The following is a 15,623-nucleotide window of genomic DNA, read 5'->3' on the forward strand; positions in this document are numbered from 1 at the left end:
TGTGATGGTGCTGGAGGAGTTGCTGCCGACCCGTACAGTCTGTGGTCTCCCTGTCAGAAAGTCCAGCAGCCAGTTGCACAGGGAGGTGTTGAGTCCCAGCTGGTCCAGTTTGTGAATGAGCTGCTGAGGAATGATTGTGTTGAATGCTGAGCTAAAGTCTATGAACAGCATTCTGACATACGAGTTTTTGTCTCAAGGTGGGTGAGGGCTGAGTGGAGGGCAGTGGAGATGGCGTCATCGGTCAGACGGTTGGACTGATATGCAAACTGGAAAGGATCCAGGGCAGGGGGGAGGGCAGACTTGATATGCCTCATGACTAGCCACTCAAAGCACTTCATGAGGATGGGAGTGAGTGCGACAGGGCGGTAGTCATTGAAGCAGGAGGGAGATGGCTTCTTCGGGACCGATATGATGATGGTGGTGGTTTTGAGGCACGTGGGGACAACAGCCTGGCTCAATGAGATGTTGAAGATGTCTGTAAAGACATCTGTGAGCTCCTCGGCACAGTCTCTCAGGACACGACCAGGAATGTTATCAGGACCCGGGGCTTTTCGTGCATTTGTCATCCTGAGAGCTCTCCTCATGCTGTCTGGGGACAGCATCAACACCTGGTCGCCGGGAAGTGGTGGGGTCTTCTGTGCCTTGGTGTTGTTGTCTGCCTCAAAGTGAGCGAAGAAGTCGTTCAACTGATTCAGCAGAGACGTGGAGTTGTCACAGGTCTGTGGCGGGGGCTTGTAGTCTGTGATGGTCTGAATCCCCCGCCACAGGTTCCTGGTGTCTCTGCTGTCATTGAAATGGTCAGCAATGTGCCTGGAATACTATCTCTTGGCCACCCTGATGCCTCGTGACAGATTGGCCCTAGCTGTCCTCAGGCCCACCTCGTCCCCAGCTCTGAAGGCGGCGTTCCGAGCCCACAGGAGCCTATAGACTTGATGCCATTATCAATAGAGAAACTATCTGATGGAAGGCCAGCGATGGTCCAGTTTCTGATTTTCACTGGCTCTCCCAGAGAGAGCATCAGAGACATGTTCTTAGAGCAGGGGATCCCTCTGGACTTACATAGCTTGATCCATTCTTTCGTAGCACTCTACAAATGTACAAACATGGACAGTTCAACTATATTTATACAGTTCTCTGAACAAAACCTCACTGCAAGAGTTCTGTAAAATTGCCTTCATTCATGATTAAAAAAAACAAAGATTTACTAATGATCAAACTTTGAACAGTTTGCATCATTATATCTATGTTTAAAAAGAAAAGATTCCCATCATTAACCAGGGGGAAAAAAGGCATTAATCAGAGAACTAAGAGGCCAAGAGTAACACTAAACATGGTCCTTCTCATGCTTCACTGAGAACATGGAATGTTTTTTTGGTAACTGATCTTTGATTGTAAGTAAATTTCATGCTAAATATACTATTATGGTTGAACATGAATGAAAAAAGATGTGATCAGATAGATCTCTCATCTTATCTGATATTCTTGAATAGAGCATCCACTTAGAGTTCAAGTATAAAGTCAGCTTTCCATATGTTTCTTTGAGGAAGTTATCCAAGTTAAATACACATTTTCAAATATGACCCCTTTAAAGTGTCTGTCTTATTCATTCGTTTAGTCATATTCAGTAAGCATTTTCTTCTGGTCACAGTTATGGTGGATCCTGAGCCTATTCTGGAATCACTAGATGCGATGCAGAAATACACCCAAGATGGAATGTCAATCCATCACAGGAAGTGCCAATCTCATGCATAGTAATTCCAGCTTTAATCTTGGCTGGAGCATTTTGATTCAAAAGAAAGAAAGCATGCCTAATCTTTAAGCAACCGTGATAGCTACTATATTACCTCTCTTCTATAAACTACATTTTTCTGTGGGTTCTGACAGCAGGATAGCTTGTTCCAAGCTGTTAGGAATATTGCTTGTGTATATTTGATATCACTCCCACATATCTCAAAATTGAACACAGCTTGAAAAAGCAGGAGTGATATTAAGCACTTTTTATATGGAAGAATGAGCACATTCTCTTCTGGTGTAAAGATGGCAACAGAAAAACTAATTCAATAATTACTTTTTTTTTATTCCTTAAGAATCTGCAGGAAAGTTTAAAAAAAAGAAGCATGACTTTTCTAATGTACTGTATGATCAGGGGGAAAAATGCATAGCATACAACCAGTGATATGTAATAGCTGAGCTGGTTGGTTGAGTTTATTTTTGTTTTAAGCAATAATTGCTTTGTGTACACTAAGATAATATACTTCTGTGTCTCTTATAAAAGTCTGCAGGAACACAAGGAAGTTAAAGTGCTCCTGTTCCCACAGTCACTAGTGTAAGTTCACAACATTATCTCGCAGCATGCTTCCAAATATTTTCCCTGAGTTCATTCATTTTTCATCGGTGTGCGTGCCAATAATGACAGAGACTGCAAAGGCATTTTAATATCGCTCCTTGTGTGTCTCATAAAAATGATTACACTAAATATTTAGAAATGTGATACCTGTGCTGCCTGGGTCACATCAAACAAGGAGCTTTTAGACGGAAATGAAATGGAGAACCAGGATGGGTTGTCGCACGTTCGGAACATGCTTTTGTGTGTGTGTGTGTTTGAGAAAGAGAGAGACATGTATTATAATTATTTCCTTATAATGTCTCCACAACAATAATAACATGAACACTTTGAAAGTGAGGGCAGATATTTTAAGCTCCCATGAGGAAATATTCTTACACAAAATGGAGCATATGTTTTTGAAAAAGTAAATGGCGCAGAATAATTTGCTTTAGGGAAAATAAAGCTTGGGCTATTTCTGAGTGAAATAAACCCTTCCGCACTTGCTGATTTGGCCATCAGTCCAAGGAAATAATGAATTGTGTTCATAAAATCTGATTTTTTTTTCTAAAATAGGATCAATTGTATTTCCACTTTCTTATATTATTTTTATCACACACACACACACACACACACACACACACACACACACACACACACACACACACACCACAGACATTTAGTGCAAAAAGGTGAATGATTTAATGAAAAAAGGTTGGGAAATGTAGGGGAAGTAAAGTCCGTGCAGGTGCCGGAGGGCCCAAGCTGACTAGTGGTGAGGTCGCAGGCAGGGGCTGGCTGCATCCGGCTCTTTCGGTGATTGTCCAGAGGCAGTGAAGGCAGCCTGATCCAACAGAAGAGAAGGGCAGGCTCTCTGTAGCCTTCAGCATCAGCAAAGTACCCTGAGTAAAGCAGGAGAGCGAAAATGGGCGTGTATGCACTGAGTGACCTTCACTAACCTTTGAGAGGGGTGGTGGCTCTTTATAGAGGATGTGGTGCAGTCACGTGACCCGTCCGTGTTTACTCCGCCATATTGGACGGCTTCAGGATTGTTTACCTTGCGCGAACGTAATGGATCCAGGGAGTAATCCCCAAGAAAATTCGGAAAATACCCCATCTACATCGCGCGATAACTTGTCTAAGTTTGTTCAGCATCTTGAAGGTGACGTGAGGCAGCGTTACGTGGAAAAGTGTTCCAGGTTGGGGATTGCAGATCCGTACAATTTGCCGCAATCCTTGTTCAGGGAAATTCGGAGCTGCGGTGCCGGCGATTTGCCCGATCTGGCCTACCACGACATTTACAATTTTCTTGTTAATCGTGAATCGTGTTACACTGGCAAAGCCCTCAAAGCTTACAAGAGCCTGGAAGCTTATAAATATTTTGTTGCGGGATGGGTATCCCAACTATACCTCTGGAAGGTTCCGAAGAAGAATGTTTACTTGTTAACCTCACGGGTAAGTGGCATTAAGACGTTTATCATAAAGAGACTATGCAGGACGTTTTATCGTAAGAATGTTCGGAATCTAAACTCAGTTCCAGATAATGACAGGGTTGTAAATATGTATGTTTTTGTCTGAAAAAAAAAAATCACAAATCACCACTATCTTTATCTGTGCAGAATTATTATTCAATATCAGATATAAATGTATAGGGGTCACAGATATGTCCAGCTTCTATATTCAAACAAATTAAAAATATATTTTCTTGCACCTCTATGTGCCTAAAATAACATACATATTCTTTTTCAGTACTTTACACAATCTGATAGGAAGAACTTTATAAACAAGTTATGCATTTGTATACATATTTTATTAAGAACATTAATATTACACATCCATGTGAAAACCAGTTAATCAACTTAACAGATGTACTGTTAAGTATTGAATTAGAAGATTACACCTACCTGATATGAAGTGTTCAATACAAATTCGGCTGGTAGAACTGGGGTACCAGTTTTCTCTTCGCACAGCGGACACCCATTTTGCGCATCTCTACTCGTCTGCGGGGAATCTATAAAATGACAGGCCCTCCTTTTGGTACAACCAAATGCTGAACAAGATATAACCATTCTCGAAAGATCTACTCCCACACACTTGATAATTAGAACGGGTTCATCTAAGTTCTATGCGCGGCCATGCCATCCAAGATGGCAGATAAACAAATATCACATGACCTCATGACGTCACGTGCACGCTCTCTATACTCCCTGGCTGCTCGAGGAGGGTGAACAGAGGCACCGATTATACAGCTCCAGCCGTGTCTGATCAGTGAGCGCTGCCCCGTAGCCACACTGCTTTTGTCTATCCAAACAGTGGTGCTGACGCATTGTCATCTGCTCAGCACCATGAGAACGGTAAAGCGAGGAGCGACGTGCTGCTTATGCGGTGGTTTTCCCGGGCTGTTGTCACACTTCCCATGCATCAATTTAGCAAAGTGCTTATACAGTTTAGGCCCTCAATTTATATTTTTATAATGCATTTATAAATTATAAAAAATTACTGAAGAGTTAAGGTTACTATTGGTGTGGTGTTTTGCATGTTCTCTCTACCGTATGTCCACATGAATTTCCTCTGTGTTCACTGGTTTCCCCCTACTTCCCAAAAACATGATGGAAGATGGCTCAGCTACAATAAATTGCCATTCTGGGTTATTAAGTGTTTCAAAAAGATGCCCTATGATACACTGATGTCTCATTCAGGGTGTATTCATGTCTCATGCTCAGTGTTCTTGAGATAGAATTCAGATCTACCAGGATAAAGTACTTACTGAATATATCTCTGTGACATCCTGTGTATGTGCGTGCGTGCGTAATCATAACCTGTCTATAACTAGATGTGAAAGCCCCCAGGTAGGCTACTCTAGCAGCTAAGAGGAGAATATCTCCAGTTAGATTGGTGTAGAGTTCTCCCAGGTTCAATGTCATCTCACACCAACATGTCTTCTCCCCTCCCAAACCCCCAGTCAGCTGTTCTGCTCTCTCCACAGCTTCTTACTGCACAGCTCCACCTATCACAAATAGTTAGCTCACATTATTTGCCCTAAATTTTTATACAACATATTATCCGTTAACAGAAGCATCAAACATGGAGATCTTGATCACTCATGGCACAGAGACTTCATGTAATAAAATTATATCCAGTATTAGACGTACTTTTTTTTTAAATGTATATTGTTGTTGCTAAGATGGCAACTCGATCACAACCAAAAACATGACTGTCACAACCAAAAAACATGAGTGTTATCTCTTCCCATGGCCAAAACATTTTTTCCTCCAAAGTCACACACAAATATTCCTGAACAGAAGAAGGAAAGCTGAGTATTAAAAAGGAAATGTTTCTCAAACGTGGCATTTGGGGAAGAGTTAGATGTTGCCTCTGTGCATGCGATGTTCGATATGCTTGGGGGAGCATGGCATAAACAATTTTCTTTATTGAACAGGGAAAACAGACAGCCTAAAAATATAGACAGACAGAAGAGACAATGGAAAGAAGAAAAGAAGACAAAACATGAAAGGTAGTGAAATAGGGCAGAAAAAGACAGAAGGGGTCTGGTGTTGTGTTTAACCAAAAAAAAAAAACTGACAGCCAATTCCCATAAACAAGTCAGAGCAGTGTGTTTGGGTGTGTGTGGGGAGTGTTTATGCTTCTGTGTGTACACAGAGGGTGGGTTTAGAAATGAGAACTTCACTTTTCTGACTTCAAAGTGGGAACAGCATGATGCACTGAAGAAAAGTGTGCACAAAGGCAAAGCCATAGAGCTTTTCAGGACATTTGAAGATAAAACTACTGAGTAAAGTTTTCAAAAATAAAACGTCAACAAATCCCACACAAAAAGACCATCAAAAGGGCCAGAATTTGCAATCAGTTAAAGTCATATTGTGTTTTGTCTCTTGGAATGTTTGTTCCAAGAGGGAAAAGGGAAAAAGATCTGCACACACACACACACACACACACACACAGATAGATTCATGCAGCCAACAAAGATAAATGTCAGAGAAGAGAAGCAATATATTCCTCACTGCCAATAACCAAGGCTGAATGTGTATTGTTTAAAAATATGTGTTCTTGGGATTGGATCTGGATCCACTGTGACTCTGATCAGGATACAGTGTTTACTGAATATGAATGAATGAATCCAATCAATTTTTCATTCATACATTCATTAAAAAATATATAGTCAGGTCTCTGCAGTTATAAATAAGTGGTTTTTAAAAAGTAGTCTGTACATTTATAACTCATACTTCAAGGTTAATTACTATACTATATAAATTATGGTATTTACTGAATTTTTTATTGCAGCAGTGGTCTATTAATTTTAAAATACTATTACTATCACATTATTATTATTATTATTATTATTATTATTATTATTATTATTATTATTATCTTAAACACTGGCAGCTCTTTTACCAATAATTCACTCAAAGGAGAACCCATGGCCATTGAGTCTTTCTCCTCTTAGGTTTCAAACACCTTTCTTTATATGTTACGCACAGCCAAGAAAGTTGTATTATTATTATTATTATTATTATTATTATTATTATTATTATTATTAACTATCCAGGTTTTCCAGGTCAGCTTTCTTGTACTTGTTGACCTGCAGTATCTCTTGAAGTTTGGTCAACTTGTCCTGGACCTCCTTTAGAGCTGCCTGCTTCTTTTGGAGACTCTCCGTGACTACTTTCAGCTTAGCCTCTGATTGAGCCAAATTCTCTTTCTTAGGGGCCACAATTTTTGCGACCCTGAGAGTGGATATTACAAACATGATTTCCTTCATCATAAACTTTTCAAACACCTTTGGCTCTAGGGAATGACTGAACAGTGCTAATTGTATGGGAATCAATCATTTAGTATGAATGAAAGTATGCACCTTTTATATATATATGTTTTTTTGTTTTTTTTTTAAGATTTGTTTGTTATTCTATGTATTATTGTGCAAGTCTGCATGTTTAAGTGTTGTTTTGTTTTATGTAATTTATGGCTCCTAAGTGCAAGACAAATTCCCCTTGGGGCAATAAAGGTTTCATTCATTCATTCAGTAATATGATTTAATTGCTCGTCCACTCATGTTATACAAACTCACTTGTCATAAGAGTCCATAGCACAGACCCACTTGCAAAGACCCTCGGCTATCGTGGATGCCATCTGGATCTTCTCAGGGACAAAATCTGTATTGGTGATACATTTGTTGCGGATGGTGGTCATGTAAGCGGGTGGAATGTTGTCTTTGTTGTACTCATGCAGACTCTGCAGGAACCTCATATCACCAAGAAGCTTCTTGGCTGGGCCCCAGAAATCCTCAATCTTTTTGCCTGAGCCAGAAGGATCAGGTATGCGGTCAGGTTTTATGCCTTTCAGGATACAAATGGCCTCCATCACAAGTTTGACTCCAGCTGGAGGGCTCTCCATGGATTTAACCACTGTAATGTTCTTCAGAAAGACCAACATAGTTTTGGGCTGTGCAAGCAAACGTCAAACGTACTTTTGATGCTGGAAGTAATTATATTATATTTCTGTGTGTGTGTCTGTCTTGCCTGTGGAGTAAGTGTATCAACTGCAGCCAGAGCTGACTCCAGGATGGGCAAAGCAACAGCCAATTCAGTATCATACTCATCTTTAATGGCCTTGGCAGCAGTGGCCTGTTCATTCGCCACTGCCTCATCCATACAAACCACCTTCTCTGTCTTGGCCACCTCCTCAGATTCATGCTCAATAATCACCATCATCTCATCCACCTCTTTGCTAGCCAATCGGAGCTGAGGCTGAAGTGCCTCCAGCTCCACTTGCATGGTGGCCACTTGAGCAGCAGCAGAATTCAACTTCTCCAGGCCGACCTCATAGCACTGTTTTAGCTTGATCACCTCACTGGATAACAGAAGATAACATTTTATCAAATTCAAAATATACAGATGCACACCATATTAAACAAACTCTCATGGTCATAAATAAAGACCCTTACACTCTTTTGCACTCCAGCAGGATTTTGAAGGTGGAGATGAGCTCCAGGTAGGAGAATGGAGTGATGTAGTTGTGGTACTGCAGCTCAGCCACAAAGCGTGCCGAGAGATTGATGGTGGAAGTATGGAATCTCTGGCACATATCTATGCAGCCAGCGCGAGCATCATCCGTCATCTTGACATCCTCCAGGAATCAAGATGCCACAGCCTGTAGAGCATCATCGGGCCAGCTCTTGAAGGAAAAATTCAAGAAATAGGGTGAATGCTGTCAACAGGTGGTCACATACACTATGGCCAAAAGTTTGCGGACAAATAACCGTCACACACATATGTGCTTTTTGAACATCCCATTCTAGATTTAGACCCCCATTTGTTTATAGAAGAACCACATATGGGTGTCATGATCAGGTGTGCACACAGTTTTGACCATATAATATCTATAATTTTGACAGGATTTAGCAACATTTTGCACCATAAAAGCCTTTTAATTCAACTAATAATATTAAGACTGCTGTGCAGCTAATTTGGTGACAAGCACAGCTGTTAGTGGTGCATCCAGGAGACCCTTACAGAACAAATACAGTGCTGACCTGGAACCAGTCTATGGTGCAGCAGTTGATAAGTGCAGGAAAATGTCGTAGTCGGCCTCGGAAGGCATCACCTATTGGACTCATGGCCAGCACCACATGCAACTGACTATGACAGCACTCTACAAACATGTTGAACAGTGCCAGAGGACTTTCATCTGTCTGCTTCTCCCGCTCCCTCTGGTGATCCAGGTCCTTCATATGTTTGCAGATCTCCTGCTTCTCATCCACAGCAAAGAGATTAGGAACTTCACCTGTGTTGAGCAAATTGCTAACATCTTCAAGGAATGACTCCATCTTTATCTGGGTGTCAGTGAAGAGGAAGACACCATGGATATCACTGGATGTTGATTTGCACATAATGAGTTTTAAGTCATCAAGCCACTCTGTCATCCCATAACTCCTGGAGATCTCAACCTGGAAGAGCTCAGCTTCAGCCATGTGAGCAGCTAGGCAAGTCAGGGACTGCCAACCGCTCCCTCCAACACCGACTAGGAGAGCATGACCCCGTGGCTGTTTTAGGATATGAGAGATCCTGCAGACGTTCAATGGCGAATCGGAAAAGCACAAGGTTCATGGATGCCTTGCTGATGTTATTAAACTCATCTAAGTGGGCCTCTACCACTTGGCGTAACTGATCAAGGTCACCAACCTCATGGTAGTTGCGGTATTCACCTTTGAGGTCATGGAAATCACAGAACATGAGGCTGTGCAAGTCATCTTCAGTTACACATCCATCAGCATCAAAGTCCAGGTGCTTGAAGAGCTGATGGAAGTCCTCTTTTAGGTGGGACTTGCAGACCTCCTGCAAAAAGTCCACCATCCAGGTGCAGTCTGATGTGTGAACTAAGCGGTCGTAATAAACTCTCTGCACCTGAGGTGATAAAAAGGCATCATGTCAGATCTTTCTGAGTTCTCTCAACATCTTAATACAGGCCTCTAGTATAATCCAACAAATATATATTTTTTTGTTTGTTTTTATCATTCCTACCTCATGCACCCATAAGCGTTTAATAGCTTTGGGGTCATTTGCAGTCTCTGGGCAAGACAAGCAAATGCCCTGGATGACACGGGAGAAATCCCACAGGTTGAAACGATAATGAGACTTGGCTGGGGTAGGTAGCAAGTTCTTAGTGGCCTCCTGATACACTGCCAGGGTAGCACCCACTATCTGAGAGGTGAGGCTGGCAAATGCTGGTGGAAAGGGATGTCTAAGAAAGAGCACAAGCATACCTATTTATTTTGGGATATTATGTAAATGCCAGCATGAATGGAAGACTACAATCAAGACTAGTTAAGACCAAGTTACAATGTTCTTATTTATTTACTGCTCACATTCTCCAAATAACTTTTATTTATTATTAGAAAATCCAGAATTATGGACTAAATACTCATTTAAGCTGATATACATGATTCTACTCATCATACAATCCCTTACCAGACCTCACATTATACACTGAAAATGCCTGAACAAGAGAATTACAGCTGCGTTTTTAGGTCAAAAGGATAAGAAAAAGAAAATCACCATAATTTATACACTACAGATATTTACCGTATCGTCAAGTGCCAGTTTAGGATTCTGGAGAAAATGGTATACATGGTCTTCTCATCAAATTCCTTAATTGTTACTGTGTTAAAATGACGGAGGAAGCGAGGTGTCACTGGGTTTCTCCCACCACCTAGAAATTACAAACGATAGAAAATGCAAGGTCATGTTCAGCTATAACATTCAATCATAAACTTATTCAGTCCCCATGAGAAGCAAAACTCATTCAGGGACAATATAATGACATGTAGTGCTTTGAATCCCATTAAAAAAAAAAAGTTTGATGCATAGTCGTTGATCAATGTGTTTAGTCACGTTCTATGTGAAATATCCAGACCTACCAGGAGGCCCCATGGCGCACATTAACTGGATGTCCACCAGATTGATCATGGAGCAGTCCTTTATGTCATACCAATTCCAGTGGTCCAGCCACTGGCGCAGAAGCTCCACAGGAGGCTGAGCACCATATGTCTCTCTCACAGGCATATTCACATCATCCACAAACACCACCAACACAGAAAACACCTTCAGGATTTCCAAGCAACATTTAAAGCTTTTCAAGCAACATAAATAAAATAATGTGCTTTAGTATTTTATCCTAATGCCTGGACTGCACAACAAGATTTATACAATCCTTAGAAGTGTTGAAACTGAGATCTCAGACGTGGTGACAAATTTGACAGCTTTTTTTTGGTGAATATCTAGATCAGAATTGATTTGCTTATCCTCTAATGTGGCCCAGATCTAATTGGACTCTGGCATGATGAGTATATAAGTAATGATAAATAAATAATACTCGATACACAACAAAACATGTAATATAAATACAACATTAATAAAATAATTTAATATTTTGGATTCATAATATTATTAAATAACACTATTATAGCAGAAACACACAATATTCATGCTCAAAAAGAGATCATTATGTCTTGCTACAAACTTGAAAACCTGATAGAGAAAAGATCCAAAGAATTAGGAAAGTTTATTAAAGTAGCTACCAACTATTCAAATTAAAATAGAAACAATGTATATCATGTCCTATTTAGAATGTATTATAATATCACACCATCTTCTTTCCCAGTGGGGGGCCAAACACTCCTTTGCGTCTCTTGTCCAGCTTGGACATGATGATGTTCTGTGTCTGAGCAGCTGTGGTTTGGGCTGAAAAGTTGAATAGCAGTGGACTGTACATATGTTTGTTGAGCCGCTTCAACAGGAAGTCCTGTGATGCAACAAAGAGTTTAAATTAATCTCACAGGAGGGCTTAGGACCACATAGAGAAATCAACGTGCTCATATTGAAGATTAGGGGCGGTAGACAAATAGGACATTGCATCATTGTGGGGGATATTTGACATTAAAAGCCTACTTATAAATAAATTTTAAAAGGCATTATAGACTTTTAAAGTATAGTAATATGAAACAATTGCTTCTTTAAATACCATGAATGTTTACAGCTGGCATGGTTGTTATACATATTCTTGCATCTGGAATGGTTTTATATGAACAATGAGTAATAATGACACTTCACAATTGCCAACCGCCTCCATTTTCTGTGGGTCAGATAATTACGATAATAAGTGCAAATATGTGCATTTCTGCTTTGAAATGATAAATCCTGTATTTATCAGAGTCTGAAACACCATGTAGTGAAATCACTTAACAGTTCCTGAAAGCACCAAGCACACTCATTTGACAAGTGACATGATTTCACATCCACTTTCTCAATGTGGCCATTAAAATCATTAGCAGGCATTTAAAAAATTACCCTGAATTTTAAATGTTGTCTTGGAGGGTTTTTGTCCCCACTTTGGTACCAATATATTATTGAAAAGCCCTTGGTTCTGTGAATGAATGGATGAGCAAAGGAAAAAAGGGGAATGCAAACAAGAGCGTGAAACTGAGTGAGTGTCAGATGCTGTCTACTGATTCAGAAGGATGTAAATATAATCGTAGCAAAATGGCTGTTAAAAGTGTTATGACATTATGGATCATTCTCAGTCCTCGGCAAATTAGGACTGATCACCTTGTTCTCAACCGCATCATAAAACAGGTTCAATTTCATTCTCTAGTGAAAAACTACCTCCGGATGTACTACTTTCCCCTGCACTTGTAACCGTTAATCTATAGCGAGCACAAGGGAACTCGTACCATAGCTGAGTGTGTGTGTGTAAAATATGAGCGTAACGAGGCGGGTAATGGATGAGGCTGTTAGTGTGATGGAACTCCAGCTGGTCGAGCCAAAAATAGGAGCCATTTTCTTCTCTTATTCTCTGCTAGAGGGATAGAACAAAGGAAGGGGGTGCGGCAGTATGCTGTCGATCTCAGCTCGCTGGCTCGGTTATCACAAGCCACTGTCATGCACACACATGCAACACACAGATACACACTCTAGCTCCAGCAGTGATGAGGTACAGAGAGTGCGAGTGAGAAGCCCCCTTGGTGCTAAATGTACTTGCAAAATTTGTCTCCGGTGGAGCATATCCCTCAAGGAATTGTTTATTTCTGTCTGCTTTCAGCTGTTCCCCAGAAGCTGATTAAAAACATTTGTAAGTAAAAACCTGATAGATTAGTGCCACAGTGAAAAGGGGACATTTATACGATCTTTCCTATTTCTTATTCCATGAGCTTTAATAAAATTAACATCAGTAAGACACGGCTTTACATTAGCACCCGCCCATCCGCCAAATGTGGGTAAAATTCGGCTTTGGTGGGTAATAACTTTAGTCCCACTAGCCACTTTGGCGGGTGGATTATTCTGTGGTATGACAATATATTTTAATTGTAGTTTTCTCTGAAGGCATCTGATATAATAAACACATTGCAATGTATTATTACGCGCCTACAACTCCCATGAGCACCTGCATAAACATGTTAGAATTGTTTTGAATGTTCGTTAACGTCTCAGATAAAATCAATGATAGCCTACGGTAACCTGAGGTTAATGAATGAAGCAACAAAGTTGCTGACGACTGACAAGCGCACTATGTGGCTTTTCACTAAGTGGAGTTTCAAACCCTGCTGCTCAGGAAAAAAAGGGGCAGAGATGAGCAGGACTGGAGGCAGCATTTTAAAATCACCGAGGTCCGTGATGTGCAAAGCGCGCGCCGAAAAAATTTCGACATATTTAAATGAGAGGGGTGAATTACACGCCACACAAGAGATCTATTCCTGAAATTACTTTTAATGGTGTTTGAACTGAATATCGTCAGTTTTGAAAAAAAAATCATATATATGTGGCAAGAGTAAGAATAATTTAAGCTTGTTTAATGGTTTGATCTGGCCCAAGCAATGAGGACAAAAGATACCCTAACCATGTAGCCTATGTAACTAAGATACATTAACAATCTGGCATCCGTTACACTTACACACAAAAAAAAATTCTGGGGAAAAAAAATCAGTATACACCACCATGTTTTAGGCAAAGTTATCCAAGGCAAACATAAGTTGAAACTTTCCACTCTATTGCTTTGGCTTATCGAATGATTTATTTCTAAAATCACAGACAAGGCAGGCTACAACTGCGCTGCTTTGAAAATGTCAATTTAACAGCTTGATGAAAGTGCACTGATGGTTACCATGGAAACCCCGTGTCTGCTGCACTGCGTTCCTCCCCTGAGTCGTGTGCTCATTTGCTTTTGTGTTCTTGGTCTCAGAGCTGCACGCACCAAACACACACAGAAGACAGAATCAACATTTAACATAATTAACAATGCACTTTTTATGGAGACGTTTTAATGTTATTCTTTATTTTTTTTTATCCAGTTGAATATTTAGCGTACAAATGTATTTTCAGCTCTTAAAAATGGCCGAAGTCCGGACCGTGGGGGCCTCAGAGCTGGCTACGGCCATGGAGATGAACAAGACACTAATAGGAAGATAAGACAGTTCAATGACAAATGGAAGTTAGGGTGAGATTGGCTAGTTCATAGCAAAACCAAAAATACCATGTACTGCGAAGACTGTAGAAAGTCTGGCAAAGACAGGCACCAGTAATTTTAAACTCAAAACTATAAAGGACCACGAAAAGTCAAATGCACACATTGGTACTATAACATCAAAACAGGCGAAGACAGCTGGTTCATTACAGGACAGCATTGCTTTCAGTCCCTGGCTGTCATGAAGTTGGCTGAGCTGGAGAGGATGGAGCTGCTGTTTAGAAACGTTCACGCGATTGTAAAGAAGTTGATCTCGTCCCAGCTATCAACTTATGGCCTGCTGGAAGCCTCAGGTCATGAAGACCATTTTTTATGGACCATTCAGACTCATCTGATGATGAATGTAATAAGGACATTTAATGTCTCTCTCTACACATGTTCTCACACACACACACACACACACACACACAATTAATAGATAATACATAATATACATAATACTTGATAATACACATAATACTTGCATTGAAAAACATTTGATGTTTTGATATGATAAATGTTTTGAATTGGACTTTTAATATTAGAATCAGTTCAGTTGTACTGAATGTTATTTTTTATATTATACGATATTTCATATTGTAAGGGGCTTGAATTTGAGTTCAATAAACAGAATACTCTGTTTATATTTTTGTCTGAATTGGTTGCATGTTTTCATATAGGAAGCTACCTTAACAGCACTGAATACTTGAGTGCTACTGTAGGGATACATTATACGCTGCCATTCATAATTAAATCTAGATCTTCCGAACTTTAATGTATCATGGTGAAGAAAAAACTGCGATTTCCTGGCAACAAAATTGTGGCTAGTGAAAAGGCTGAATGGCTAGTGACTCGGGAAAACCACTAGCCACAGTGGCCGGTGAGCAAAAAAGTTAATGTAAAGCCCTGCAGTAAGAGTTTAAATTGGTTTCAAAAGAGCTTTCCAGTGTTTACTGCATGCAGGACAGTTCAGCTAATGAAGGGTTTCAGACCTAAGTGGTGAGTGGAATCAGGTGTGAATGAATGTGACGAGTGTGCTACATACACATATTGCAGTTGCACACTTCAGAAACTCAACTAATTAACCGTGGGGAAAAATTTAATATATATAAAATATATATTATATATATATTCACGTAATAAACTATCAATCATAATGGCCATAGTCTTCACTGCTGTGGTCAATATATATTTTGTATAAATTGTATATATTTTGTATAAATACATACATTGTTATGACTTATCTTGTTGTGTCTGCCTGTTTCCACTGTCCTTTGAGCACTTCATTATT

The 15,623-nt window shown here is 40.1% G+C and overlaps 1 pseudogene; it reads right to left on the reverse strand.

The window, feature by feature from the left end:
* The window catches only part of LOC132895873 (dynein axonemal heavy chain 7-like), a 594,076-nt pseudogene that overhangs the window by 240,716 nt on the left and 337,737 nt on the right, over nt 1–15,623 (reverse strand).

Source organism: Neoarius graeffei, chromosome 13 (assembly GCF_027579695.1).
Source record: "Neoarius graeffei isolate fNeoGra1 chromosome 13, fNeoGra1.pri, whole genome shotgun sequence".
Taxonomy (NCBI): domain Eukaryota; kingdom Metazoa; phylum Chordata; class Actinopteri; order Siluriformes; family Ariidae; genus Neoarius; species Neoarius graeffei.